The sequence below is a fragment of the Carassius gibelio genome, chromosome B22, assembly GCF_023724105.1.
Source record: "Carassius gibelio isolate Cgi1373 ecotype wild population from Czech Republic chromosome B22, carGib1.2-hapl.c, whole genome shotgun sequence".
Lineage (NCBI taxonomy): Eukaryota > Metazoa > Chordata > Actinopteri > Cypriniformes > Cyprinidae > Carassius > Carassius gibelio.
The window spans coordinates 994,273-1,021,859 of NC_068417.1; the positions used below are offsets into that span (position 1 = coordinate 994,273).

Here is a 27,587-nt window from a genome sequence, read left to right on the forward strand (position 1 = left end):
TAAAGGCTAGAAACATTTGTTCAGTTGATTTCTGAAGGTTATGTTGGTCATCACATCTGGTCCCTACAGAATCCTAAAGCAACAATAATACAAGTAAATGATTATGATGTCTTTCAGGCTCGGCCTTAAAAGAGTTTCAATGCCAATTTTAAGATAATTTACAGACCCAAATCAGTGTTTACAGTCTCAGTGGAGTTACAAGCCCACAAGTTTATAGCAAGCAAAACAGGAAGACAAGTCCTTCGTTAATTCTCATGCATGGCACAGATTCTCAGTTCTTCACATGATTAGCACACTGCAATAATAAACTACTTCGATGACTGTCTGTAAAATACTGTACCCTCAGTAGCCCACTGTCTGACATCATGTACCCACTGAAGCACGCCCTCGTTCACTTCTCAAATCCTCTTGAGAGTCTGGGGTCAAAAATAAAAGATGAACAAGGGTTTTCACTTTGCAATCTTAAAAACGAGAAGTGATGAAAAGCTTTGTATTCATAACTGAAGGCATAGCATCATACCTTGATGAATCTGCTGGATAATGCAAGATTAAGGCCTTCTAGCATGGACAGTTAGCATGTCATTCCTGGCTTTTAACAACACAATTATGTGATGGAAGATAGTCCTATTAAAGCTCATGGGATTTCAGTTCATCCACACATTGACCATTGAGTTTTAATTTGCAGATGCAGTTTTATTAATGCAATCTCCTTAATTTATGTCATTTATGCAATATCCGACAACGTTTTTGACAAAGAATACACATAATAAAAAGAAGAGATAATGAAAAAAAGGTTTTCTAAAATAATATAACCAACAATTACCAGATTTGGTCATGCACCTGGTTGGGTGCCACCACATTTACCATGTGTCTAACTTCAGACCTCAACACAAGATCGGTTGAAAGACTGCAACATATTGCTTGTAATGTCTGTAACAAACTGAGATACGAGTCTGTTTTATACACGCTTACACTAAGAAGTCTTGAGGGATACATTAACTATTTAATAATGCAACAATCATACTTTTATAAAAATCAAACATTATATATTTGACTGACACGTTTGCAAGGCAAGTTTATTTATATAGCACATTTCGTACACAATGGTAATTCAAAGTGCTTTACATAAAAGAAAGTAAAATAATCATGAAGAAAAATAATACAACTTTTAAAATGATTAAAACATTTAAAAACAGTTAGAAAATGATTTTACATAAAAAAATAATAATAAATAAAACAGTGAAAATATAGTGCAATCAGTTCGGACATTGCACAGTGCTCATTCAATAAATGCACAGCTAAACAGATGAGTTTTGAGTCTAGATTTAAATGTGACTAGTGTTTTAGCACATCTGATCTCTTCTGGAAGCTGATTCCAACTGCGGGCGGCGTAGAAACTAAAGGCGTTTCATTTTACTCCTGAAGCTAAAGACTTTTTATTTTACTCCTGATCCTGAGCACTATACAACACTTAGTTCTTCACAGAAACCTTTCCAGTGTATGTGAAATATTCATAATAATAATTAGATATTGAGAATAATTTGGTAGTAAAACAAAGTGTTGCACGTTTTCTTGGTGCACAGAAAAGTATATTTATTTTGTACATCATTTGCAACTGCTTTTTATCACTTAATTAGAAGCACCACAAATTAAATTGTCATCTTTAATAGGGACTATTGAAAAGACATTTAGAAGTTTATTTTAAAATGCAAATTTGAAACTAAAAAAATAATAATCTCTGTAAACTCTTAAGTGTGTCCCATAAGGCAGTGGTTCCCAATCCTGGTCCTGGAGAAGCCCAACACTGCACATTTGAGATGTGTCCCGGATCAAACACACCTGATTCAACTCATCAGCTCATCAGTGAAGTCTCCAAGACCTCAAAAGTGTGTTTGTGAGATAAGAGAGACACCAAAACCGTGCAGTGCTGGGGTTCTCCAGGATCAGGATTGGGAAACAGTCATCAGGTCATGTTGAGATCGACACACACTTGTGATCTTCACACTCCCTTTGGCCAAATAAAGGAAAAGTCCAAAGATGGCAAGTGTGGGTATTTGGACAGTACAACAGTTTAAGAAACAACAAATGCTGTACAAATGTTAAGAGCAGGAATGTTTGATAAAAGGGACAAACTATCACAGACTTACTCATTGTTGCACTTGCGCCTGATGGCCGCTCGAGTTGTGTGTGGAAACTCCACAAGAACAGTCTGTTAACAAAGTAAAATAGGGAAGGTCAGAGGGCATGTTCACACAACTTTTACTTTCCACTACATCAGCCAGTAATCATAATGTATTACACCCAAAATACTTAATCAAAGTACATCGTGAATAGCAGTGAGGAAATGTCAATATTGCTTCCAGTGTGTAAGAACTGAGAAGAGAAGAAACATCACAATATAAATCAAATCACACAACCTCATTCAAGTTGAAAAGTATATTTATATTATAGATCAGACTAAATTGTAAATAGACATGCATGGCTGCTGGAAGACCCTCTTCAGAAAACACTCACTGCACTTTCAGCCAAGAAGTGCTGAATAAAGAGCAGCAGGGAGTGAGAAAGAGAGACTCAACTGACAATTACATTCATAAATGAACTAAAGTCAACAATTAATGTTGCATGTCACAATTAAGTATCACAAAACAAACTTTATATATGATACCTGTATTTTGAGGTCTCATCATCTAGACGTTTCTTTCAATGTTGATAAAATGAGAGCAGGAAGAAGTTTGTAGGAGTCAGTCGCCATTCACTTTACAAAAGGAAACAAACCTGTTCCTGTCTTCCGGGTCTGATAACAAATGCAGGTCAAAGTTCAAGCTTCAGACTTAATGTGAATAAATGACAAAAACAACAACAGCTAACAATAAAGATATTCTAAGACAAAAATAAATGGAGTAAAATCAATCTTTTTGAGACATAGTTCTTATTTTAATTATGCATTTATGAAGTTACTGATGTATTTGCTCTCTTTTTTGGACATAGTATATGCATCATATACAGTGCATAATATCATCCAAAGATTCAGAGAATCTGGAACAATCTCTGTGCGTAAGGGTCAAGGCTGGAAAACCATACTGGATGCCTGTGATCTTCAGCTCTTAGAAAGCACTGCATCACATACAGGAATGATACTGTAATGGAAATCACAACATGGGCTCAGGAATACTTATAGAAAACATTGTCAGTGAACACAATCCACCGTGCCATTCGCCGTTACTGGCTAAAACTCTTTTGACAAAGTCTTACCGGATCATTCAGATCCGTGCTCGCACTGCCGCTAACACAGAGAGAGCAGTTACCATGTTTGGTTAAGAAACATCTTCACAAACTGTCTTTTCAACTACACAGTATTATTTCAGTCTTACAGTTATTCATATTACCACATAAATACTGGGAACTTTATAGTTCAGATTATAAACATTGACATCTATATGGCAGCAATCAAAATAGAGCAAATCCCCTTTTGAAAGTACTGCGCTTCAAATAATGCTCGTGTCCATTGCACAAGTGTCTTAAAAATGTATTTGTCAATGAATTAAGTTTTCATTCAAGAGAATAGTTCAAAAACGCTGATTCATCCAGTAATGAAACAAGGGAAGTAGGTTTATGAGTGAGTCGTTGAATCAGTGATTTAAACAACTTTTTCATCCTCCTAATATAAAAAACTGGGATTTTAAATATATTATATATACACTACCTTCAAAAGTTAGTTAATGTTAAAAGTTAATGTTTTTTAAAGTCTCTTCTGCTCACCAAACCTACATTTATTTGATCCAAAGTACAGCAAAAACTGTAAAATTGACTGCATCATTTCTCCAGTCTTCAGTCACATGATCTTCAGAAATAATTTTAATATCCTGATTTGCTGTTAAAAAACAAAACAAACATTTATTATTATTAAGTTGAAAACAGGTTTTCAGGTTTCTTTGATATAAAGTTCAGAAGAACAAAATTTATGTTAAATATAATTAAATAAATATTGGTAACACTTGTTAAGTTTTAACTACGACATTTCTCTCAATAAATTCTTAATTTGCTGCTTATTAATAATTAGTAAGGTAGTTGTTAGGTTTAGGTATTGGTTACGATTAGGGATGTAGAATAAGGTCAAGTAGAATAAGACATTAATATGTTCTTAATTAACACTAATACATGGCTAATATTCTAGTAATATGCATGCTAATAAGCAACTCATAGCTGTTACATATTCTAAAGTGTTACTGAAATATTTTGTTATAAATGTCTTTGTCACACTTGATCAATTTAAAGAATCCTTGCAAAATAAAAGTATTAATTTATATACTTGTGATAGTAATAATAGTAATAATAATAATAATAAAGAATCGTGGTGGAATCATGATCTCTATATGAGACCAAAAAAATCGTGATTCACAATTTATCCAAAATCCTGCAGCCCTACTTGCATTTTCCATCATGACAATGCCAGACCACATACTGCATCAATTACAACATCATGGCTATGTAGAAGAAGGATCCGGGTCTGAAATGACCAGCCTTCAGTCCAGATCTTTCACCCACAGAAAACATTTGGTGCATCATAAAGAGGAAGATGAGACAAAGAAGACCTAAGACAGCAGAGCAACTAGAAGCCTCTATTAGACAAGAATGGGACAACATTCCTGTTCCTAAACTTGAGCAACTTGTCTCCTCAGTCCCCAGACGTTTGCAGACTGTTATAACAAGAAGAGGGGATGCCACACAGTGGTAAACATGGCCTTGTCCCAACTTTGTTGAGAGTTGTTGATGCCATGAAATTTAAAATCAGCTTATTCTTCCCTTAAAATTATACATGTTCTCAGTTTAAACATTTGATATGTCATCTATGTTGTATTCTGAATAAAATATTGAAATTTGAAACTTCAACATCATTGCATTCTGTTTTATTTACAATTTGTACAGTGTCCCAACTTTTTTGAAATCGGGTTTGTATATATATATATATATATATATATATATATATATATATATATAGTTGGGTAATATGCATGAGAATACAACCACCCTGCCTGATTGTTTAAAGTATTTAGGTAATATATTATGTCTAAGGGTGTATTATATCTTGTTTATTTCCTGGTGTCACAGCTTGGGATTGATAGAGGACTCAGATGTAGAGTGGTGAGAAAGGAGATCCTTTATTCTCGTCACAAAACACAGAATAACATAAACGATAGCTGAATGCTGCTCAGGTGAGAGGAGACTTCAGAGCTGGCAGGACGTGTCTGTGGACCACTCGAGCTGCCGGATCTCTGTACTACGAGTCCTGAAGCACGGCTGAACAGAGGGCAAGACAACGATGCTTGTCCTCAGACACAGAACACGAGCAAGAACAAATCAATCTACTCTCGACCAAGGACAGAAAAGCACAGACATATATGGGAGTGAGGGAATAAGAGAGAAAAGAAGCTGGACATTACCTCAGCGGCTGTGTTTCAGATCAAGTGTAAAAGACAGCAGAGCAGAGAATCCAGAAGAAGAAAAAAGAGAAGATGCAAGGTCTTTTGAGGGGATCTCCAGTGTGATGTCAGAAGACACTGGATCCACCTGCTGTCTATAAAAGACTGAAGTGATGATCAAATCAGATGCTGAAGAGCTCTCCGACTCCAGAACCAGCGCTGATATTGCCTTGAGCTAACTACTTACTCACATTTATACTTTATCTAATACTGACACAGTAGTTGTAGAATATTTACTAATTGTAATAAATAAACTGACTTGTATATAACATTGATGGCATTGATTTATAACTAAGAACAGACCACGGAGAAGTCTTCTGTGACCGGTTTTGTGAAGATGAACTCAGACGTTTATGAGACAGAGCAGATCTGACTTAATTTACCTCCCTGAGAATAAATAATATAAAGTAGAAGGTGTAGGAAATTTAGCACAGTATATATCTTAAACATCTCTAAATAATACAGTTTTTTACCTTTTAACTTTGCCTTGATCTGCCACGTTTGTAGTTTTTCTAACACGTTTTATTCCTGTTTGTTCTGGACCGAATCCTTCACCAAAGCACAATGGATTGTGGGTAATTTTAGTCATTGTAGTGTGGACAGATCCACACTTCAAAAATCGACCTGAAATAGTAGACCATCCTTGGGACTTGTCATACTTTTCTCAACATACTACGCTTTGGGACAGGACACACTTATAGGGCTTGGGCGCCGAGTTACATTCTGGGACGTGGCGGCCCTGTTGCTAGCCTCGCGAATGTAAACATACAGCAAGTTGAACGAAAAGAAACAGAGTTGGGAGAAAGAAAAAAATATGTTAAAATCGCGAAAAGGTTTTGGGATTTATAGGGATACGCTAAATAGGGATGCCAGGGACCTGTATGTGGACAAAATCAAGACTATTAACAGTTTGAATCCATATGAAATTCCCAACAAAGAGTGGCGTACCGACGGAGACTTCCTGCCGCACTTTTGCATTCCAGATATATTCAGATATTACAGATATCTTCGGCTACCTTGTTTGTTTTGGGAGCGCCTAAACTTCACAATATCTCTGAAGCTACAAGTCATTGGAGTCTCATGTACAGTTCACAAATGGATGGGTTCAGGAACTGCAAATCATAAAGCCGACAAACACTATACAGTAATCCGGACAAAGGTAAGATGTGTTCTAGCTGCTAGTTTAGTAACTGTTAGTGCTAACAACCCTTCACACATGGACTTTTAACTGTGTTTCAAAAGTATAGTTAGTAGCTGTCAACCCTCCCGTTTTTTCCGGGGTATTTGAACTGTTTTCCCACTGTCTTCCCGTTTTAGTATTTTCCTGTAAAATATCCCGTTAGCCCCTCCATCAGACCTGTCAAGTCTCTGTGTTGTTGTCCTGTTGCTACTCCTTGTCCTTCCAGCGAAACAGATGTTTTCAAAGCATCGTTTTTCTTACTTGAAAGCAACCTTAACGTGATGTTGGGCTTTTTAAGATAGCGTGGTTGTTGTGAGAGCACGACTTCACGTCAATCTGTAACTAAAGTCACGTTAGACCTAGCTTCACAAATCGCTTAACGTTAGTTAATGCAGCAGTTTAATAGTATGAATTTTTGCTGTCAGCAGAGGGATAGCAACAAAAAGATGAATTTTGAAATGTATATTTTGTATTTTGTAAAATTTGTATTTTGGATGAGTAACCCAAGAAATTTCCCTTATTTTCAATGTTGACTTAAGCTATATAAATGAATATTCAGATGTTATGGTCTCCGTGGTCGCGCCTCCAAGCAGGAAAGCGGTGTAAAGTGAATCCATTCTCATTTTATTTCCCCCGTGGCGATTATGTGTTGCGCTATTACTGTCACGTGAGGCAACACAGAAAACAAGGAGAGATCCAATAGCAGGTAAGCAGTTTAATATAGGGCAAATCCAGAGGGGTAAACAGTCCAAGCAGGGTCAAAACCAGAATATCCAACACCAAACATTAACAGGACACGAACACAGGGCAAGGCAAAGCAAGACAAGGGCAAGAGTTGATGGACATGTAAAACGCATCGACATTAAACAAGGACTCCGTAACAAGGACAGAAACAACCCAGGTATTTAAAGACAAGTGCAAACGATGTAAGTGAAAACAGCTGAAAACAATGAACAGTGACGATAAGGGGAAGTGAGACCTCTAGTGGACACCCAGTGATACACAGACCAGACACACTGTGACAATTACACCCCACAATACAGCAACGGTTTACCATGGTTGAAATACATTTTTGATTAATCAAATTAAGACACACGGATGAGAGGGAGTATGTCTAAACACTGCGCAGTAGCCCGAGTGGCAGTAAAGGAGGCTACCAACGTGGCGGCCATGCCAAGTAATGACATCACGACGCCCAAGCCCTATTTTAATCTCAAAGACTATGGGCTAGTCTTAATTGTAATTTTAATATTAGCAAGCTTCCCATAAAACTTTCCAATTTTCACAGACAGGTATTGTTATCATGGATGATTATATACAAACACAATTACCCCCCACAAATGCTTAATTTGGAATAATAATTACATTACACACCAAAATAAATCTATTTTTTAGGTAATTGGTTTAGTAAAACTATTTTGTTGGTTTCTCAACTTTTGAATAGTAGTAATGGTCATGTGCTTACATATTTAGAATTTGTAAAAAATTTTCATTTTATATACCGGTTAAGGAGTATATGATGGTTATTAATGCCAACCCTTTAGAACTTAGGAAATTATCAGGAAATGATACAGTCAAAAAACTAAATTTAGATTTCAATCTTAAATTGGAAGGTATAAATAAAAAAGAACAAAAATGTAATAGCAATTATCTTAGAAAGATTTGCCAAATTTCCAGTGTTCCTTTAGCCATTGGTTTTTGGAGATCACAATTTCAAGATTTCAACTGGAAAGAAACCTTTAAGATCTCCAGACGTTTTTGTATCACAAATAAAATTAGAGATGTATCATAAAAGATTGTTCATCGTATTTATCCTGTAAAACCGGTAATTGCAAAGTTTTGTAAAGATATTGACTTGAAGTGTGTTTTTTGGCGAAAATAAGAGTATTGTTCATTTTATGATTGTATTTATTCAAATTTATTTTGGTGTGATCTATTTTTTTTTGTTAAACAAAGTATTAATATTTAATTGCAACTTGAAGAAAATTATGTTTTTTTATTTTTTTTGAGTATACTATTGATTTCAAAATTTGGTATATTGTGAATTTACTCATTATATATGGAAAATTCTTTATTCACAAATGTAAATGGGCAGGGAAAAATCCTAATTTTACTCATTTCAAAATAGAAATGGGTCACTACCTGTGTACTTTAAAAGAAATAAGAAATGAAAAAGCCAAAAAAAAAAAAACTGTAAGTTACTTTAAAGCCTTAAATCTATTTTTTGAATAAATTATTATTTGTATTAGTTTACAGATGTGTATTTATTTTATTTTTTTATTGATTTTCTTCTTTTTTTAAGCATTTGTTTGAATTCTGTTTTATGTTATTGCCCTTATGTTCTTTGTTCTAAAAACTGCAATAAAAAAAAAAAAAAACTATGGGCTAGTTGCATATCTCCGCCATCTTGGATTTCCGGTCTTGCGAGTGTGTGCGAAGATATTTGAAACTTGTGTATGTTTGGGTCTGGTGAATGAATTAAATACACTAGTGTTCCCTACTGTTCACTAAATGAAAGTTGAACGAATGGTGTGTATACACAGCTACATAATGTATTTTTACCTTACCAATTATGTGAATGTACAAATTACTTATTTCTCGAAAATGTGTGTATTACATTGATTTTTTTTAATGAAATATTTACCACATGAGACATGGGCTGCGATTTATCTACATAAGGATCCATTTCTCAATTGTGCACATACATCAGTTTGTTTCATCATTATTTTCACAACATATTTTATTATTTTACACAGTGAACTAATACATGACTAATTTTAATATCTGTTTAATCTGATAATTAATGCAAAACAATAACAATATACATGTACTGCTCATAGACAGATAATTATTTATGCTGCAGATCTTCCACAAAACAAATAAACATTGATAAAAACACATGAATGCAAACAGTGATCTTTTAATTAATGCAAACCTACCATAATTACATTGTGTTTAATTGTACAGATAGTTACAAATCACGTTATCAAATAAATAAAACATGGTTTATCAGAAATCTCTCTGCGTCTCCATTAATTCCATTAATAACATGGAAATTTGACACATTGTAGATTTGCTTTATATCTTTTGATTCATGTAAGTGCTGCACTTGACAATCAGATTTAAACATCTGAATCATTATGAATGAGTTTAATATAAATATTATTAAACTGAAGAGCCAGACAGACTCATCTGAGCTTCTTCCTCCTCTGTTCCAGCTTTACATTAAACACAATGATCATCTGCTTGAATACTAAAGCAACATTAATCATTCAATATCATGTTTCTAACACACATGCTGCATTATTTGATTGTAAAGTCTGAGTCTCTTCACCTGTATGGATCACATTTACACATTTATCACACATTTATTTCTCCTCAGACACAGTAGTGAAGCTCTTCTGTGGATCTTCAGCTGATGTTTACTGCTCCTCTCAAGACCACTTCACATTATGAGATTCTGCATTTAGCAGCTTTTGGTGATTTAACTATGTCAGGGACTTCATCATCAACACTGTAAGGTGGAACAGAGAGAGAGAGAAAAACAATTATAGTTTCTTTTGTGTTAAAGTGATATTCACATGATCTTTCATATATATTTCTAAAACAATATTTGTGTTTTAAATACATTTATAATTTTAATACATTAATTCCACTCATATGTTTGTCTGTTTGTGTCTCTATTGAGTCAATATAAAGAGAAACACACACTAACGAGTGAACAGCAAATATAATAAATGACAAGGAACAAACACAAATCTTTCAGTTAAATGTGTCACTAGTTAAAGCTGTTTGTCTCTAGTTGAAACATGTTTGTGTTGGTCTCAGTAAATAAGTGAAATGATTGCACAGCTCGCTGGAATACTGGATTCTGATTGGTCAGTCGTGACATTCGGAGGTGTGTTATTCATTAGGTGTGTGTCATTAGCAGCAGAATAACACACAGTCATATGGTATTTGAGTTGGGCGTTTCTTTGACTTCTCTCGTATCACAGCACCGCGCTCTCACTCGTTTCATTCAAACACAACTGCTATTAGCTTGTGCCTCAGTTACTGACTGGATTTACCCTCAAACCAAACCGCAGGAGATTCCTGTTAATAGTAGACTTGAGGAGACATTGTTCAAAGTGTGTCTTGTTGTTCAAGTTGATGCTAACTGAGCAGAAGTGTTTAGCTGAATCTAAATTGTGTCTAATTCTTCACTTGTGTGTCAAGAAAGCATATAATAAGTGTGATAATGCAGATGCAGCCGGATGTTATCACAGAATAAGTCTCTTCAGGAGGACACAAGTCCTGATCTCCCTGTCGGGTTTATTCTGTGATAACAAGCGGCTGGAGGTACATTATCTCTTACAGAAAGTAAGTGTAAAGTAATGTGACGTGTTGCTTGTCAAAGTAAAAACACACAAGAGACAGAGACATTGATCATGTGATGCTGGACGACTGTGAGTTGAAGCTGAATCTGCTCTGATTTTACCAGCGTTTTCCTACAATCTGAACAAATCTATTTCAAACTCTAATGATTCACTATTACTGATCTCATTAATAAAGCAGCTGTTGCTGTAGAAAGCTGTGACAGTCTGCTTTTCTTCTCTTTCCTCCTTTGTGTTCAACATTTTTATCAACTTTACATTTTATTCTGACACAAACCCTTTGAAATAAAGCTTGATGATCATTTGATCAACTCTTTTCACTAATATCTGAAAGTATATATTTGTTCAGATATCAGAGGTAAATGAATCTCTTTAATATCACAAAGTGAAGTTTACTCACCTCAGTTCACAGTTTGAGTCTCGTAGCACATCAATGAGCTTCTGCTTTGAGTCTCCAATCTTATTATATCTCAGATCAAGCTCTTTTAGAAACTGCAGAGCTTTTGTGTTTGTCAAAGACTGAGTTAAAGAAGAAACATCTGTAATGCCACAGTCACGAAGACTAGAAAGAGACAAACAGAGGAAGAGAGATCATCTTACAAACAAATCATTAAGATGAAGAATCTTTCACAAATATAATGTGAACACATTCATCATGAGATATTGAGTATAAAGTGTTTTGTTCAACTCTTATGTGCTGTTCGTTTGGGGACGACACTCGTGCTGTTTGGGCTCTCCAGAGAGAGTCTTTTTTCACACTAACACACAACCAGATATCAATCCAGTTTAATTTTCTATTTGTAGATCTACCAAGTGTTGACAACCGTACAAAGTCTCATGTCATTTAGATAAAGGGAACATTTGTTTTTATTTCAGCAAACATCATTTGGGGTCTGAAAAGACCTTGAACAGCACATAAGAGTTAAACAAAGTGATTTTCATCATTTTGATTCTTGTCTGTGAATGTTACTGACCTCAATCTCTCCAGTTTACAGCATGAATCCTTCAGTACGTCACATAAGTGATTCACTCCTGTGTTTTTTATTTGATTCCAGCTCAGGTTCAGTTCTCTCAGGTGTGATGGGTTTGATTTCAGAGCTGAAGTCAGGATGAGACACTGTTTCTCTGTAATACTGCATTCACGCAGACTGAAAACAGAAAGAGAAAACACAATGAATCAGACACGTTATGTTCATGTGTGAGTAATTCATCATCTGTTAACACCATACAGTGCAATAAATAAAATGTTGTGGAAACCTGAAAACAATACAAATAAATAATTACACAGCCATAAAAACTAGGATATTGAGGATATTAGTTACATTTCAAGTCTGGAGAATCTTTCAGACCAAAAGAAAAAAAAAGAGAAAAAGAGGTTTGTGATTTATAATGTAATTAAGATACAGGATCAATTACAGAAGCATCTTAAAAATAGCAAAAAATTTAAAATAGCTTTTATATATAAAAAATAAAGAAAATTCTGTTCAGAAATGAAAATTTAACTCAAGATATTTTAAAGGTCCCATTCTTCGTGATCCCATGTTTTAAACTTTAGTTAGTGTGTAATGTTGTTGTTAGAGTATAAATAATATCTGTAAAATTATAAAGCTCAAAGTTCAATGCCAAGCGAGATATTTTAACAGAATTCGCCTACATCGAACGACCAGTTTGGACTACAGTCCTCTACTTCCTTCATTAATGATGTCACTAAAACATTTTTTTGACTAACCTCCGCCCACATGAATACACAAACAGGGGGCATGGCCTTGTTGCGCTCAGACGGAGGAGGAGGAAGAGCTGCGTTTGTGTTACAATTTATTTTTAACTAGGTTAATTGAAAATTATAATCCACATGTAAAACTATTTGCAGCACATTTAGCTAACGACAGCTTGCTGAGGACAGCTTCCTCAATCTCAATCAGTTTAATGCTGGATTCACACAAAGATTATTCTTGAAAGATGGAGCAGTTCCCTCTTTGTCTGGAGAAGGCGTTGTTTATGGACCACAACCGGTAAGTGTATTTTATTATTTAAGTTGGTGCGTTTAACAGTTTCTGTAACTTAAAGGGCAACGCTGTTTAGCTTTGTTAACTAGATGTTAGGGCTGTGCAAAAAAATCGAATGCGATTTTAATGCGCATCTCGTCAGTAAAGGCATTCTGAGATTATAAGTACATCTCCAGCACGTGCATTCAGATCAGGATTGTCATGTTTTCAAAACAAATCCTGCCCACTTGCTTCTCAAAACTAGTCCAAAACTCGCCCAATCACGTTACCAGGAGGGCCGCGTGCGCTCAGCTGCTGTCGAATCACAACACAGGAACCGCTGGCACAAACAAAACTCGTTACATATTTCTGAAGGAGAGGCTTCATAGAACAAGGAAGTCATCAGCCCGTTTTCATAACAGTGAAAACAGCGGTATACAGATAAGTAAATTGTGTGAAAAATACAGTTTTTTTACACCCGAAACATGAACACGTTATATTGCACACTGTAAACACAATCAAAGCTTCAAAAAAGCAAGAAAAGCGGGACCTTTAAGATTGTAGTGTGCAGTCAACAAGTACAACATTTTGTGATCTGAGTGAAACTGCTTTAAAAACAGAACAAAACTGCAGTTCAGGAATTAATTTTAGATTAAAAGCTGATAATTGTTGTCTATTGCTGTGATCTCATGAGACTGACAGGTTTTCCCTCCTTCACATCATCAGACGAGAGAAGAGATGTGTTTATGAGAGAAAGTGATAGTTATTTTCATTAAAGATCACAAGGGTACATTCATTTTTGGAAATAAATGATGTACCCTGATAAATCAATCTGACTGTAACTGCTGTAGAGTATAATGATACTAACTCTAGTTTCTCCAGCTTGAATTGTGTGTTCATCAGTAGATCACTGAGGTGTTTCACTCCAGAGTCTCCTAGTAGTTCATTCCTGCTCAGGTTCAGTTCTCTCAGGTGTGATGGGTTTGATTTCAGAGCTGAAGTCAGGATGACACACTGTTTCTCTGTAATACTGCAATCCCACAGACTGAAGACAGAAAGAGAAAACACAATGAATCAGACACGTTATGTTCATGAAGTCACAGCAGAACAACCTTCATCTGTCAAACACAGCATCTTAACCTACACTGAGAGAAAGAGAGAATATAGAAAAAAAACTATTTAATAAAGTCACAATGTCTTGAGATAAAACAAAAAACAGAGGAAGAGTGTCTGAACATCTTTGGATAATTTTCCACAATTTGGTATTCGAAACTTGTTCATTTAATCAAATAATTGATACTTCTCATAATTCATGTACAATTTGTGCTGAAAACCCTGACAACTTTGTGTGAAAGGTGTTAAAATCTTTAATCTTTTTATTTCTGTCATATAATTCTTATTTCATCTTTTGTCTAAAACGGATCATATGGTCTTAAATAAAAGTCCTGACTGCTGTGTATTTGTGTTTAAACTGATTCTGGTCTGCACATCACTACAACGTAAATGCATTCGCTCTGCTCTGTCCAGTGACTTGATCAGCTTTGCTACACAGATTCAACTTTGCACATCTAAATAAAACTGTAGGTTTGTCTGTGTGTGTAGATGTGAAGTACAGTAATATTTCTCTGAAACAGGTCAGACTGAAGAAGCAATGCCTGCACAGAATAAAGCCCAGTCTGGACCGGTTCTGTTCAGTTGTGTTACACATTCATTAATCTGGTGTTTGATGACAGAGAGATGATATGAAGCATCAATAAACACTATGAATATGTTCTGATACAGCAGCACAGAACTATTCTGTTGTGTCCCATTAATAAACACAATGAAAACAGTTCTGTCCCACTGGATAAAAGAGAAATGTTTGTGTATTTTTGGTATTATTAACTGAAATGATTGGATATTGGATTGTGTATTTGACCTGCTGTATGAGCAACAAGAAACACTCATTACAACTTTCAAATGTTTAGATCACACAACAATAAACTTTACAAGTAAAATATACAGTACAGAATATAGACAGATTAACTATAAAAATATGAACATATAAAAAAATACACAAATATATAGTGCAACAAACAAGGTAGCAGTCAGTGATGCACGGGCTGATCCAAAATGAGCGGGTGCCTGCGGTTACGAGTCATCCAAAAATATTTGTAATGATATTCGGGTCGCGGTCGGTCGGGTCGTTTGAAATAAAGATGGCAATTAAACCTTTGTAATTTATATAGTACTATACACGATTTTGAAATACATAAGCCTATTGGCTGAATAACTGAAGATGACGCAGAGCTCAGTCTGCAGGTAGAGATGGAGGCAGCAAGAGAAAAGATGAAGACTCGGGAGCAACGGCGCTGTTTTTGGTAAAACATGATTTTGATGACTTCATTAAGTTTTGTTTTATAGAAAACTCTTTTAAAAAGATTTTCATTTTGCATGAATTGTATCTTAATTTTGATGAATGTTTTATCAATCAGTTGCCCGTATTTAATAAATAAGAAGCATATATATAGCAGACAACGTAATGAAGCGCCGGCATGAACACTTGCATTTATGTGCCTCACAGAATTGAGAAATATAGGCTTTATATTACAGAAAGCTTGAAATGACAACTTTTAAATGAAAATATTCAAACCAAAATAAATAGGCTACTCTCTGATTATGTAATCCATTTGAAATGTGCATTTCTCTCTGGCGTTCATGGCGAGTCTGTATCGTCAACTTCATCGACACAGAAAACACCAGTTTATTACTAAACAATTAAATGTCTCCTTGTTAATTTAGACACATTCATAATCATTACTTTAACTGGTTCTTTGTGATAAGCCTTATGTGTGTGGTCATAACACTTATTATCCTGTAGGCTATAGCCTATTTAAGTAATTTAATTAATATAAAGGGGCGATTTGTCCACGAATGGCTTAAATGAACAATAGTGGAGCGAGCGACTCCACGGAATGAGTGACCGGAGTGAATATTCAGAAATGTGCTCTCCGCTCACGAGCTCTGATCAGAACAAACCCGAACCTCACGGTCTGCTGAACTTGCAGAAACATCAAAATAGACATAGCCAGACTAGAATATTTGTGTACAAATTATGAGCTTTTTGATGATTTTTTTAAATATAATTCTTGACAAAATAAGGATATATTAAGTTTTTTTGTGTGTTTTCGCATTCTGAGTTGCGGGCAGGTTAGTTTAAAACATCGGTCGGCTGCGGGTTGTTTATACACTGACCCGCGCATCACTGGTAACGGTCAGTGAGGGGGATGGGAAGATAGTTTTTAAAGGGTCATGAAACCCTCAGAATACTTTTCTGAGATTGTATCAGAGGTGTGTGTATTGCACTTTATAGAAGAAAATGTTAGCATTCATTAATTTTAATTGTTTTAAACACAGATTGTGACGTGGTAAAGGACTATAATACTTTGATGACGTGTCAGTGTCTCATAATTATTCAGACCTGTAGCATCGAGCCCAGAATCACGCTGTGTTTCCACCGTCGGGTCAGAAACTCCTCAGCGCTTCATTAAAACACCCTTTACACGCCTCTCTGGAACAATGTCACACAACTCCATTTCACTAACAAAGAAGTTATCAGAAAACGAATAATAGATAAGTCATTGAAACCAGCGCGATCAAAAAACAAACATGATTAGGGGTGCTCCGATCACGATCGGCCGATCATTATGCGCATCTCGTCAGTAAAGCCGGTTCTCTAATCAGCCGATAATTCCATCAGGTGCGTGATTTCAAATAGAGCAGCTCTTACTACACAGAGCCGTTGTTAACTGAGAAGATGCGCCAAAAAACACTGAAAATGAAGTGGATTTGCGCATCTTCTCAGTTAACAACGGCTCAGTGTAGTAACAGCTGCTCTATGTGAAATCACGCACCTGATGGAATTAACCACTGATTAGAGAACCGGCTTTACTGATGAGATGCGCATAACGATCGGCCGATCGTGATCGGAGCACCCCTAAACATGATAAAAGCAGATGTTTGTTTGCATGTTTTGTTAAAGATTTACATGGAGCGTAGACGAGTTAGGACTGATAAAACATGTTACTATACACTACACTAAATAATACGGACCCACTTTATATTAAGTGGCCTTAACTAAGTATTTACATTTTAATTAATAATTTAGTACAATGTACTTATTGTGTACATACATATTTTTACATTATACTTATATTAAAAAAAAACTACATGTAATTACATCTGTATTTAATTTCTGTAATTACATTTATAATTACGCTGTTGACCCACTTTACACCTTAACCCACCCTTAAACTTACCCATACCTCCATCCCTCTCCCTAACCTTACCCCATCCCACCTCAATAGCAGCAAAAGTATTTTACAATTCAATATGCTCACAGTAAGTACATTGTACTTATTTTTTTATGTAAGTACATAGTAGTTAAGGCCACCTAATATAAAGTGGGACCTAATACACTATTGTGATCGTCTGATTGAGAAGCTGACAACTGATTTCTTCAAGCGGTCTTACCATGTTTACTATGGTAATGTTAATGGCTAGTGTGCATAGTCTTTATTTCTTAAAAATATTTCACACTTATAAGGTGACAAGTCATAATCCACATCAGATCTCAAACAGAAGTTATTTCAAACACTCCCTGCTGTCTGAAAGTGAGTTCTGAGCTATTATTATTATTAATGTCTTTAACCTGTTAGCCAGCACCCCCCATTATGGGACTCAAAGCTGAAAGTGCTCTACCTAACTTATAATTGTAAAAGTTTCTTACTTCAGTGTGTTACAAACATAATTTTGGTGTCTCCATAACGGACACAAACAGTTCTGTCACTGAAGAACAAACGTAAACAAAGGAATTATGATCCATATTACAACGTTATTGCTTCGTTGGACCAAACGTGCTCCATGAGATGTCGTTCAGTGGACCCTTACCTTTCTAACTAAACCGGATTTACAGCTGTGGATGTGTTTATGACTCGTTATTACGACGGATCTGGTATGTACAGCGTTTCCATTGCTCATGTTTTTATGTGTACTGCTTACACAAATGTAGCAAATACAGTCTTTATAAGCTTTCCATTGAAAAACAGCGATCTGTCGTCGATGCTTGAGGCTTAGATCTTTATAATGATACATAGTTTGTCAAGATTAAATTTGTCCCGTTTCATTTAATCTATTCATAAACACTGACACGTGCGAGTTGAAAGGCTTTCAGGACGAGGGCGTCGGGGTGCTGGCTAAGAGGTTAAATTTATGAAATAATCCACGCCACTGATACTCTCCAGATGCAAAGAAACCCCACCTTCATTCATAACCTCCTCTAACCTAAACTCAGAGATCCAGTTGACCAAAAAACTCTGGACGTTGTCCCAGAGGAAGCATGGACGATCAAGCCCCAGAAGTGACAGAAACCAGACTGACCCTGCCTTTATGAAATTACATTTAAATAAAGCATGCAAGCCCATACACACATATACTTTTTATTTTTAATTAGACTTCAATCCTCAGTTTGTAGTCAGTAAACATGAACACATTCAGAGTTATGTTAAAAAATGTCCTGGCTCTTCCAAGCTTTATAACATGAGGTCGGACTCAAATGAGAATTAAAATAGACGACGGTAACATTACTAGTAATGAAACATGTGAAATGATGTAAGATACTCACTTCAGTGTGTTGAGTGTACAGTGTTTATCCTGCAGTAGAGCAGAGATCTGATTCACTTCTGTGTCTCCTAGTTCACATATACTCAGATCCAGCTCTCTCAGGAGTAACGGGTTTTTACCCACAATTCCAGTCACATACTGACAGCCTTCATCTGCAGCAGGACCCAAAAACCTGCAGAAGAGAAGATGAAGCTGGAATCAATTCAATGTGCATTGCATCACAAAACATTTAAAGATTATCAAACATTGTTTGTAACGAAAGTTTCAGTATCAAGTTTAAACAGTTGAACATTTAAATATACAAATATTTCAAAAAAGTCAAAAGTAAATTATTTAAAATAAACTTGGGGGGCAAAAGCTCATCAGATCATGATTCTCAAAAATCTGAAGATCTTTCTGGCTTTTAAGCAGGAGATGAAAAAAAAAAATAGCAAAGAGAGAACTAGCTTGTGACAGCTAAGCATTCATAGTGATATATTTAGTTGATCTTTTGATGCCGGCTCTTCCTATTATTATGTAGCAGAATTCACCAAACACTGGATTGCTGATCCACTAACAGAGAACATGATCTGGGTTCAGACCATCTCTGGATAGTTTTATTAAACCGATGTCTGTGTTGATGCAACAGTAATTCTGCTCATTATGAGAGGAACTGCAGGTTCAGATGTGTGTGTGTGTGTGTCTGTTATCACTGATCCTCTCTGACACACATCACATGTTTGCGGTCTGTAATAGATCTGCTGTAGTAGATCTATGGTGTTGTGAATCTGAGCTTGATTGAAATTTATGTACAGTGCATTCAGTAGGGCTTGTGTATTGCCAAGAATCTAGTTATGATACATATCACGATACAGGTCGTGATATATTTACAGATAAATATAAATGCCTACATGTCATAATGGATAGCCATTGCATGTCTCAGAATTAAGCTATTTACTCGCACTAGAGCAGCGCTGTTTAATCTCAGAGACGCATTCTTGTCTTTGCGTTTGTCAAATTCCCCTGTGTAAATAGCAAATCCATCATAGCACGAGCGCAACTGGCTATTTTAGGGAATGGAAAATGAGACTCTGATTGAGAACCTTTATCAAATAGTGTTGTCGTTTAATGGATTTATATTATTCCATACTTAAAAAGTTGTAAAGTTATTATGAAACACACAAAACGGTAGGGGTGTGACGGTTAGTATATAACCGTGAGACCGGCGGTTATAGTTGAACACCGTCATTAAAACTCTATAACCGCCAAAACCGTGTCATTAAAATATTTTTTACAAACATTTTATCAAAAATTATTTTCATTTTTTTAGATAGGATCATAAGATGCGCAATATATCGGGAGACATGGTTTTTACCACTTAATGAAGTTTTGTAAATCGTCAGACATGATATTTACCACTTTATATTAAATTTTGCTTTGTAGAAAACCTTTCTTAAAAACGAATTTCGTTTTGTACAAATTTTATCTTAATTTTAATAAATTTTTCATCAACCAATTTCATGTATTTTAATAAATAAAAGGCAAATATAGCAGACAATGATAACCGTGACATGGAAGCGCCAGCGCGCCGCGTTCACTTGCACTGCACTGTGAACTAGAGCGCATCTCATCGTAAATGAAACTCAGAGTAGGCCTATGCCTCATACATTAGCATTAAATATCTTTGTTGCATCCTTTCTAGAACAGACAATGGATTTTTTTTTTTGCGGCTCGCATCAGCAAAGCATTGTATCGTCCATAGACCGCAAAAGAATCAGCGGATGGCGGGCCAAAAAACGTTGGCGCGGATGATGAGTTTTGTGACAGATCTCCTTAATAAACGGAGGTCTGAAATCTCTGCCCCTTTACCGATCAGAGCGCGCGCTGACACGGAGTTAACCCACTATCTCCAAAAACAACCAATTGACTCTACGGCAGATCCACTAGCATGGTGGCGAGACAATGAAACACGCAATCCGCTCCCCCAGCCCCCTACATCGAACGGCCAGTTTGGACTACATCCCTCTACTTCCTTAATTAATGTCGTCACTAGAACCATTTTTTGACTAACCTCTGCCCACAGGAATACACAAAAAAAGGGGGCGCGGACTTGTTGTGCTCTCACGGAGAAGAGGAAGAGCTGGGTTTGAAGAGTGTGTTAGTCACCACGTTAGTCACCAACGCTGTTATTTTCATCTCAGAGTCCAATCACCTCTGTTTGGCCTTCCCAGGGACGCTGTACTTCGAGATCAATGGTTACAATTTATGTTTAACCTGTTAGCCAGCACCCCGACGCCCTCGTCCTGAAAGCCCCTAACCTCGCACGTGTCAGTGTTTTCACATAGATTAAATGAAACGGGACAAATTTAATCTTGACAAACTATCATTATAAAGATCTAAGCCTCAAGCATCGACGACAGATCGCTTTTTTTCAATGGAAGGCTTATAAAGACTGTATTTGCTACATTTGTGTAAGCAGTACACATAAAAACATGAACATTAGAAACGCTGTACATACCAGATCCATCGTAATAACGAGTCATAAACACATCCACAGTTGTAAATCCTGGTTTAGTTAGAAAGGTAAGGGTCCACTGAACGACATCTCATGGAGCACGTTTGGTCCAACGAAGCAATAACGTTGTAATATGGATCATAATTAATTTGTTTACATTTCAGTTCTTCAGTGACAGAACTGTTTGTGTCCGTTATGGAATAACTCATGGTCGGAAACTGCGTCTTGGTAGTAAAAAGACGGCATGGTTTTGCAGCGTACATTGTCACAAACAGAATGAGACGAAAATAATGAATGAAAGATAGGTGAAAGATAGTATATTTGAATTTTGGCGCTTCGTCCTGAAAGCTTGTGATGGGCTCTGACGCACCTGTCAGTTGATGGAGGTGGAACTTATAGCGATCACCTTTTTTTGTTTATTTTATTTTTCAACAGTTTTTATATATGTGGGAGTGTGTTTTATGTTGAATGTGAATGTATCTGCATGATTACCATCTGTTTGAGTGCAAATCAGCCCAAATCAGCTCGCTATTACTGTATGATCACGCCTACCAAAATGAATTATCAAAGTTATTTGCATCGTAATTCATTGTAATTACTTCATTTCTAGCAATCTCAGGATTTTCTGTAACTGGCAAACAAAGTTAAATCTTTTTTTTTCTTGCTATTCTTATTTTTCTTACTCAAATATTCTTATTGTATTTTTCTAGTGCTCAAATAAATCACTTATATGATGTTTAAGTTTCTGTCTAGTGTTTTATAATGGAAAGAAAATGCAGTGGTATGTTTAATGACTAAATAGTTTGTAGAAACCTTCAATACTGTTGGTCATTTTTTAAAATATATTTGGGGGTGGGGGGTGTAGACAGTCTCATAAAAAGATTGCAGGAGTCTCATTTTTCATGATATCTTATTCAGATTTGAAATAGAAACTCATGAGACATGTGACTTTCAACCCATTACTTTTCTAGATTGCTCCAGGACTAATTTCATGTATTTTTATATCAAATAAAAAAATATTTAAGTCTGGTTAAAAAAAAATTAAGGCACTCCAGTGACTATAACTTTTAATATTTTTGAGCATTATCAAATCTGGTTGATAAAAAGTAAAGCCCAAAGGGTCTTCTTTCCAAAGACACCAAAATTATGTTTGTAACACACCGAAGTAGGAAACTGTTACAATTATAAGTTTGGTAGAGCACTTTCAGCTGTGAGTCCCATAATGGGGGGTGCTGGATAACAGGTCAACTCTGTTCCCGAAAATTTGAATCCACATGTAAAACTATGTGCAGCACATTTTGCTGAGGACAGCTTCCTCTATCTCAATCAGTTTAATGCCGGATTCGCACAAAGATTATTCTTGAAAGATGGAGCAGTTCCCTCTTTGTCTGGAGAAGGTGTTGTTGTATATTTTACAAGTGTATTTTATTAAGTTGGTGCGTTTAAGAGTTTCTGTAACTTATTACACAAAGGGCAACGCTGTTTAGCTTTGTTAACTAGATGGTAAGGCTGTGCAAAAAATCGAATGCGATTTTCACGCGCACCTCATCAGTAAAACAGTTCTGTGATTATAAGTACATCTCCAGCACGTGCATTCAGATCAGGATTGCCATGTTTTCAAAACAAATTCTGCCCACTTGCTTCTCAAAACTAGTCCAAAACTTGCCCAATCACGTTTCCAGGAGGGCAGCGTGCGCTCAGCTGCTGTCGAATCACAACACAGGAACCGCTGGCACAATCAAAACTCGTTACATATTTCTGAAGGAGAGGCTTCATAGAACAAGGAAGTCATCAGCCCGTTTTTATGACAGTGAAAACAGTGGTATACAGATAAGTAAATTGTGCAAAAAATACTGTTTTTTTACACCCGAAACATGAACACATGTTATATTGCACACTGTAAACACAATCAAAGCTTCAAAAAAGCTTGAAAAATGGGACCTTTAACCCTCCATTATTAGAAGCGAACTACATTAACACTAACATTAGTGGTGTGCTCTAATGCTAGTTTTTCCTGTCACTCAGGATTTGTTCAGAGATGAAGACTGCCATCTAGCGGTCGGGTAATAAACTAAAAACGAACCACTGCCATGAATCTTGTAGGATTTTTTTTTTAATATCGATATTATGTTTTAGAAAACCGAAACAGTATCGCCAAACAAAATAGTGTGATACTCATGTGTATCAATATTTTCTTACACCCCTAGCATTCAGTAACATTTATACAATCAGGATAATAAATCACACTGAATATGTTTCTGAGAAATGTACACAATAACACACTTATAAATGTTAACTATTGAGGCACCAAACTACTGAACACCAGCACATCTAGTGACTCAAAATGTCTGATTAACCTGTAACTTTTAACACAACTAAAGTGTGCAGATATTTATCATAAAAAACAGCAGCTGAAGCATCTGATCATTCATGTTTGATCATTTTCAACAACAAATTGTGTACCTTGCTGAATTAGTGAAATATTTTATATATACATATACACACACACAAAAACACACATATATGTAAAATGTGTATAATTGATTGTGTATTATTTCATCAGGTCTCACCTCAGAGTCTTGAGTTGACAGTTTGGATCCTGTAGTAAATCACTGAGCTGCTTCACTCCTGATTCTCCAGGATCATTTCCTGTGAGATCCAGCTCTATCAGGTGTGAAGGGTTTGATCTCAGAGCTGAAGACAGAGCTTTATAACCTTCTTCACTGATACTGCAGTCTGAAAGTCTATTAGAAAAATATTTTATTCTTCATTATAACACATATTGTCACACAAGTACATGTTCTAGAATGAAGAAAATAAAAAAGATGTACTACAGGGATTTTGGCCTCAATGGACTCTTTTCACAGTAAAGCTGGTAAAGTTAGATACTGGAGAACTCAAACTACAACAAATGCTATTTTTAATATTTGTATTTCCACAATTATAAACTACAGTTGCAATCAAAATTACTCAACCATTCAGAGACTGCAGTACTTTACAAATATAAGCTTTTCTCAAGATCCTGGATAAAATAAAAATTGCATATATAATTGCATATATAGAAGTCATAATGTCAATATACTATCTTATATAATGTATTATATTGGAGTTTTAAGATTTTAATAACATAGCTATGTCACAATTACTCAACCCTTATTCAACATTGCTGTTTTACTTGGCAGTCTAAAGTCTCCAGGTTTTCATTCAAAATTTCTTCAATTGTGTTTCAAAGGAGAACAAAGCTTTTACGGGTTTGGAAGGACATGGGGGTAAATTTTCATTTTGGAGTGGAGTATCTCTTATTTGCATGGTGGGGAATAAAACACTATGTCTTTAGAAACTCTATTAAAAACATAATTAGCTTGAGCTGTTACACATACACAGAGTTAACCCATGCAAAGCTCATAAGCAGAAGAACACCATCTCCATCATCAAACAATCCAGTTATGGGCTTGCTTTACTGCAGCAGGAAGTGGAAACCATGACTGTATGAATGACATCATGTATAATTTGAAGTATCAGGCCATTTTGACAAGAATTGTGATGCCCCTAGTGCAAAGATTGAAGCTGAGGATCAATGGACTTTCCTTCAGGACAGTTATCCCAAAGTACACATCCAAATCTACTTCTGCGTGGTTCAGGGATCAGTCATAGAATATAGATGTTCAGTCTCCAGATTTAATTCCTATTGAAAATATCTGGTTAAATTTGAAGAAAGCTGTGACAAAGTGGAAACCAAAGATTATCAGTTATCTGGAAGCTTTTTCAGGTGAGGAATGGACCAAGACTGTAGTAGAGAGGTGACAGAAGCTTCTTAGTACTTACAGGCAGCGTTTATTGCTGGACTTTTTGGGGGGTTGAATAATTTTGAGCATGGACGTTTAGAGCCAATTAGAATTTCATCATGATTCTTCAATGTTCCATTCTGAGAATCACTCAAAAGTGTATTAACAAACTTTCTTTAACACTTTACTGATGCCTTTGTTAAATTGTTTTCATAAAATTATGTTATCCAAAGCAAAATGGCATGCAGGTCAAGGGGGTTGAATTATATTGACTGAATTATATTGATTGCAACTGTATTATAACCTTCTTCAGTGATACTGCAGTCTGAAAGTCTTCAGAAATACTAAATAAATAAAATCACATTAAAAACATTTAATACACTATGATATTATAATTTCCCATCACCTCAAAAATCAATCTGTTTGTGAATATTTTATAAATGTCTCTACACCAACAAACCAATTTCACATTACTGAGCCATTCCTTGTGACAGAGCACAAGTTTACAGACCAGCTGGAGCTTTTCATTGATTCATGTTTAGATTAACCAAATTCAGACCTGAGTATCTGTAGTGTCTGTGAATTTCTCAGCAAACTGGAGATTTCTGTCACTCCAGAGTCTCCTAGTTTATTTTCACTCAAATCCAGCTCTGTCAGATTTGAAGTATTTGATTTTAGAGCTGCAGCCAGAACATGACAACCTCCTTCTGTGATACAGTTGTTCTTCAGACTGCATAAAGAGAAAACACTTCAGTTATAGTCTTAATATTTACCAGTATGTTTTAGCTGACATTTGACAAATACTGGTGGTGATGATGATGGCAACTCATTCAGTCAGCAATCTCTTATACAAGACACACAAAAAACACCCAGCATCAATAATTTGAAAATGTCCTTGTAACATTGAAATATTGTACGTCAATGTGTTGAGTGTACAGTGTTTATCCTGCAGTAGAGCAGCGATCTGATTCACTCGTGCAGAACATTGAGATCCAGTGATCTCTGTCTACTCATCGTGCCAAGATCTAGACTTAAAAAAAAGGAGGTTCCTGGTCATTTGCATTCAGAAATGACTCCAAAAAACCATATATGGTGACAACACTTCCCTTTATAAATCATGTGAATGTATAATGCCCTCACCAAAATCATGGAAAAAGAAAGCAGTACTGACTGAGAAGCCATTCTGTGCTCTCACTAAAACTCACTTTTAAACATGCTCTCGGTACAGCACATGCTTTGCCTAATCTTCCAGCATAGCCAGATCAGTCATACAGATGGATCTAAATTTTAACAAAACACTAATGATTGTCACAAAACTTACCTCAGTATCTCTAGTTTGCAATTTATATCCTTAAGTCCAGTGCAGAGCAGCTTCACTCCTGAATCGTGCAGATTATTATTGTTCATGTTCAGCTCTTTCAGATTGGTATCTGATCCAAGAACTGAAGCCAAAGCTGGACTTATTTTTTCAGTTAAGCCACAATCATTTAGCCTAAAAGAGAAATAAATGAAATCCCAGGGTTCGATACATGAAAATACATTTGTTAAATACAAAAATTTAATTTATACCAATTATTTTTAGATTAACAGAAAATACACTGCATATATATTAGGATTGTATTGATAAAATTTCCTACATGAAACAAACTAGCATGCTTGAATAAAACTTAATAAAATATGTAAATTAATAATAGGCTTATATCATTAATGGCAATGAGTTATATATTTAAAAGTGCTGCTCTATCTTGATGAGTTTCTTGAGGTGGAGATGTGGAGGTTAATAATTTATGCATTGAGGTTATGCAAGAGTATATCTTCTTAAAAGCAGTTTAAGAAGTTGAACTGCATATAGTGTTGAGTTTTTTTTTTCTGATGAGGTCAGCTGGGACACGTTCTGCATGCAGTAAGTTAGTAAAATAAAGATGACGGGATACCCCCCAATAATCAATACAGTAAAACTGCACATTTCATAGTGGCCTTTTATTGTGGCCAGCCTAAAGCCCCTTTCACACTGAACGTTGGACCCAGTAAATTGCCAGTTCCCCTTCTCTGTGAAGGCAAACACATCCTGATACGCCACATATAGATATGCCACAACTGTGAGGTGGATGAATTATATCAGCAAAGGAGAAGTGCTCACTAACACAGATTAAGACAGATTTGTGAACAATATTTGCAAGAAATAGGACTTTTGTGTACACAGAAAAAGTCTGAGATCTCGGAGTTCAGTTCATGACAAATGGGAGCAAAAACAAAAGTGTTGCATTTATAATTTTGTTCAGTTTAGGTATGCACCGACATCTGCAAATTATCGAAGTCAAAAATGGCCAAAAATGCGAGCAAAAAAGACAGGCTACATATAATAATAATAATAATAATAATAATAATAATAATAACAATAATAAATGGCAGTGTTCAGCACGCATGTTTCACTCTCTTCGTCTGCGTGGTTTGACGCTCCTCTCAATATTCCGCTCTGAAAATCTGAGCATATCACACCAGTGCTCAGGTCCTTACATTTAGGATTGATTTTAAAGTACATTTACTCATCTTTGGGCCCCATTTTAATTATCTAAATGAAAAGTGTAAAGCGCACAGCGCAGGTGCACTCAGGGTGTGTCCAAATCCA

At 35.8% G+C, this 27,587-nt stretch overlaps 1 protein-coding gene and 2 long non-coding RNA genes across 4 annotated transcripts in view; 1 reads left to right on the top strand and 2 right to left on the bottom strand.

Annotated features, from left to right (window-relative positions):
- The window catches only part of LOC127987626 (uncharacterized), a 459,131-nt gene that overhangs the window by 214,899 nt on the left and 216,645 nt on the right, over positions 1–27,587 (top strand). The window lies entirely within an intron of this gene.
- Positions 1–27,587, bottom strand: part of LOC127987560 (uncharacterized) — a 1,055,570-nt gene that overhangs the window by 54,671 nt on the left and 973,312 nt on the right. The window lies entirely within an intron of this gene.
- LOC127987643 (uncharacterized) lies at positions 202–2,730 on the bottom strand. The gene is made up of 3 exons (XR_008161299.1): positions 2,666–2,730; positions 2,148–2,209; positions 202–416 (listed from the first exon to the last, which is right to left on the bottom strand). It is a non-coding gene; the product is annotated as an uncharacterized LOC127987643 (long non-coding RNA).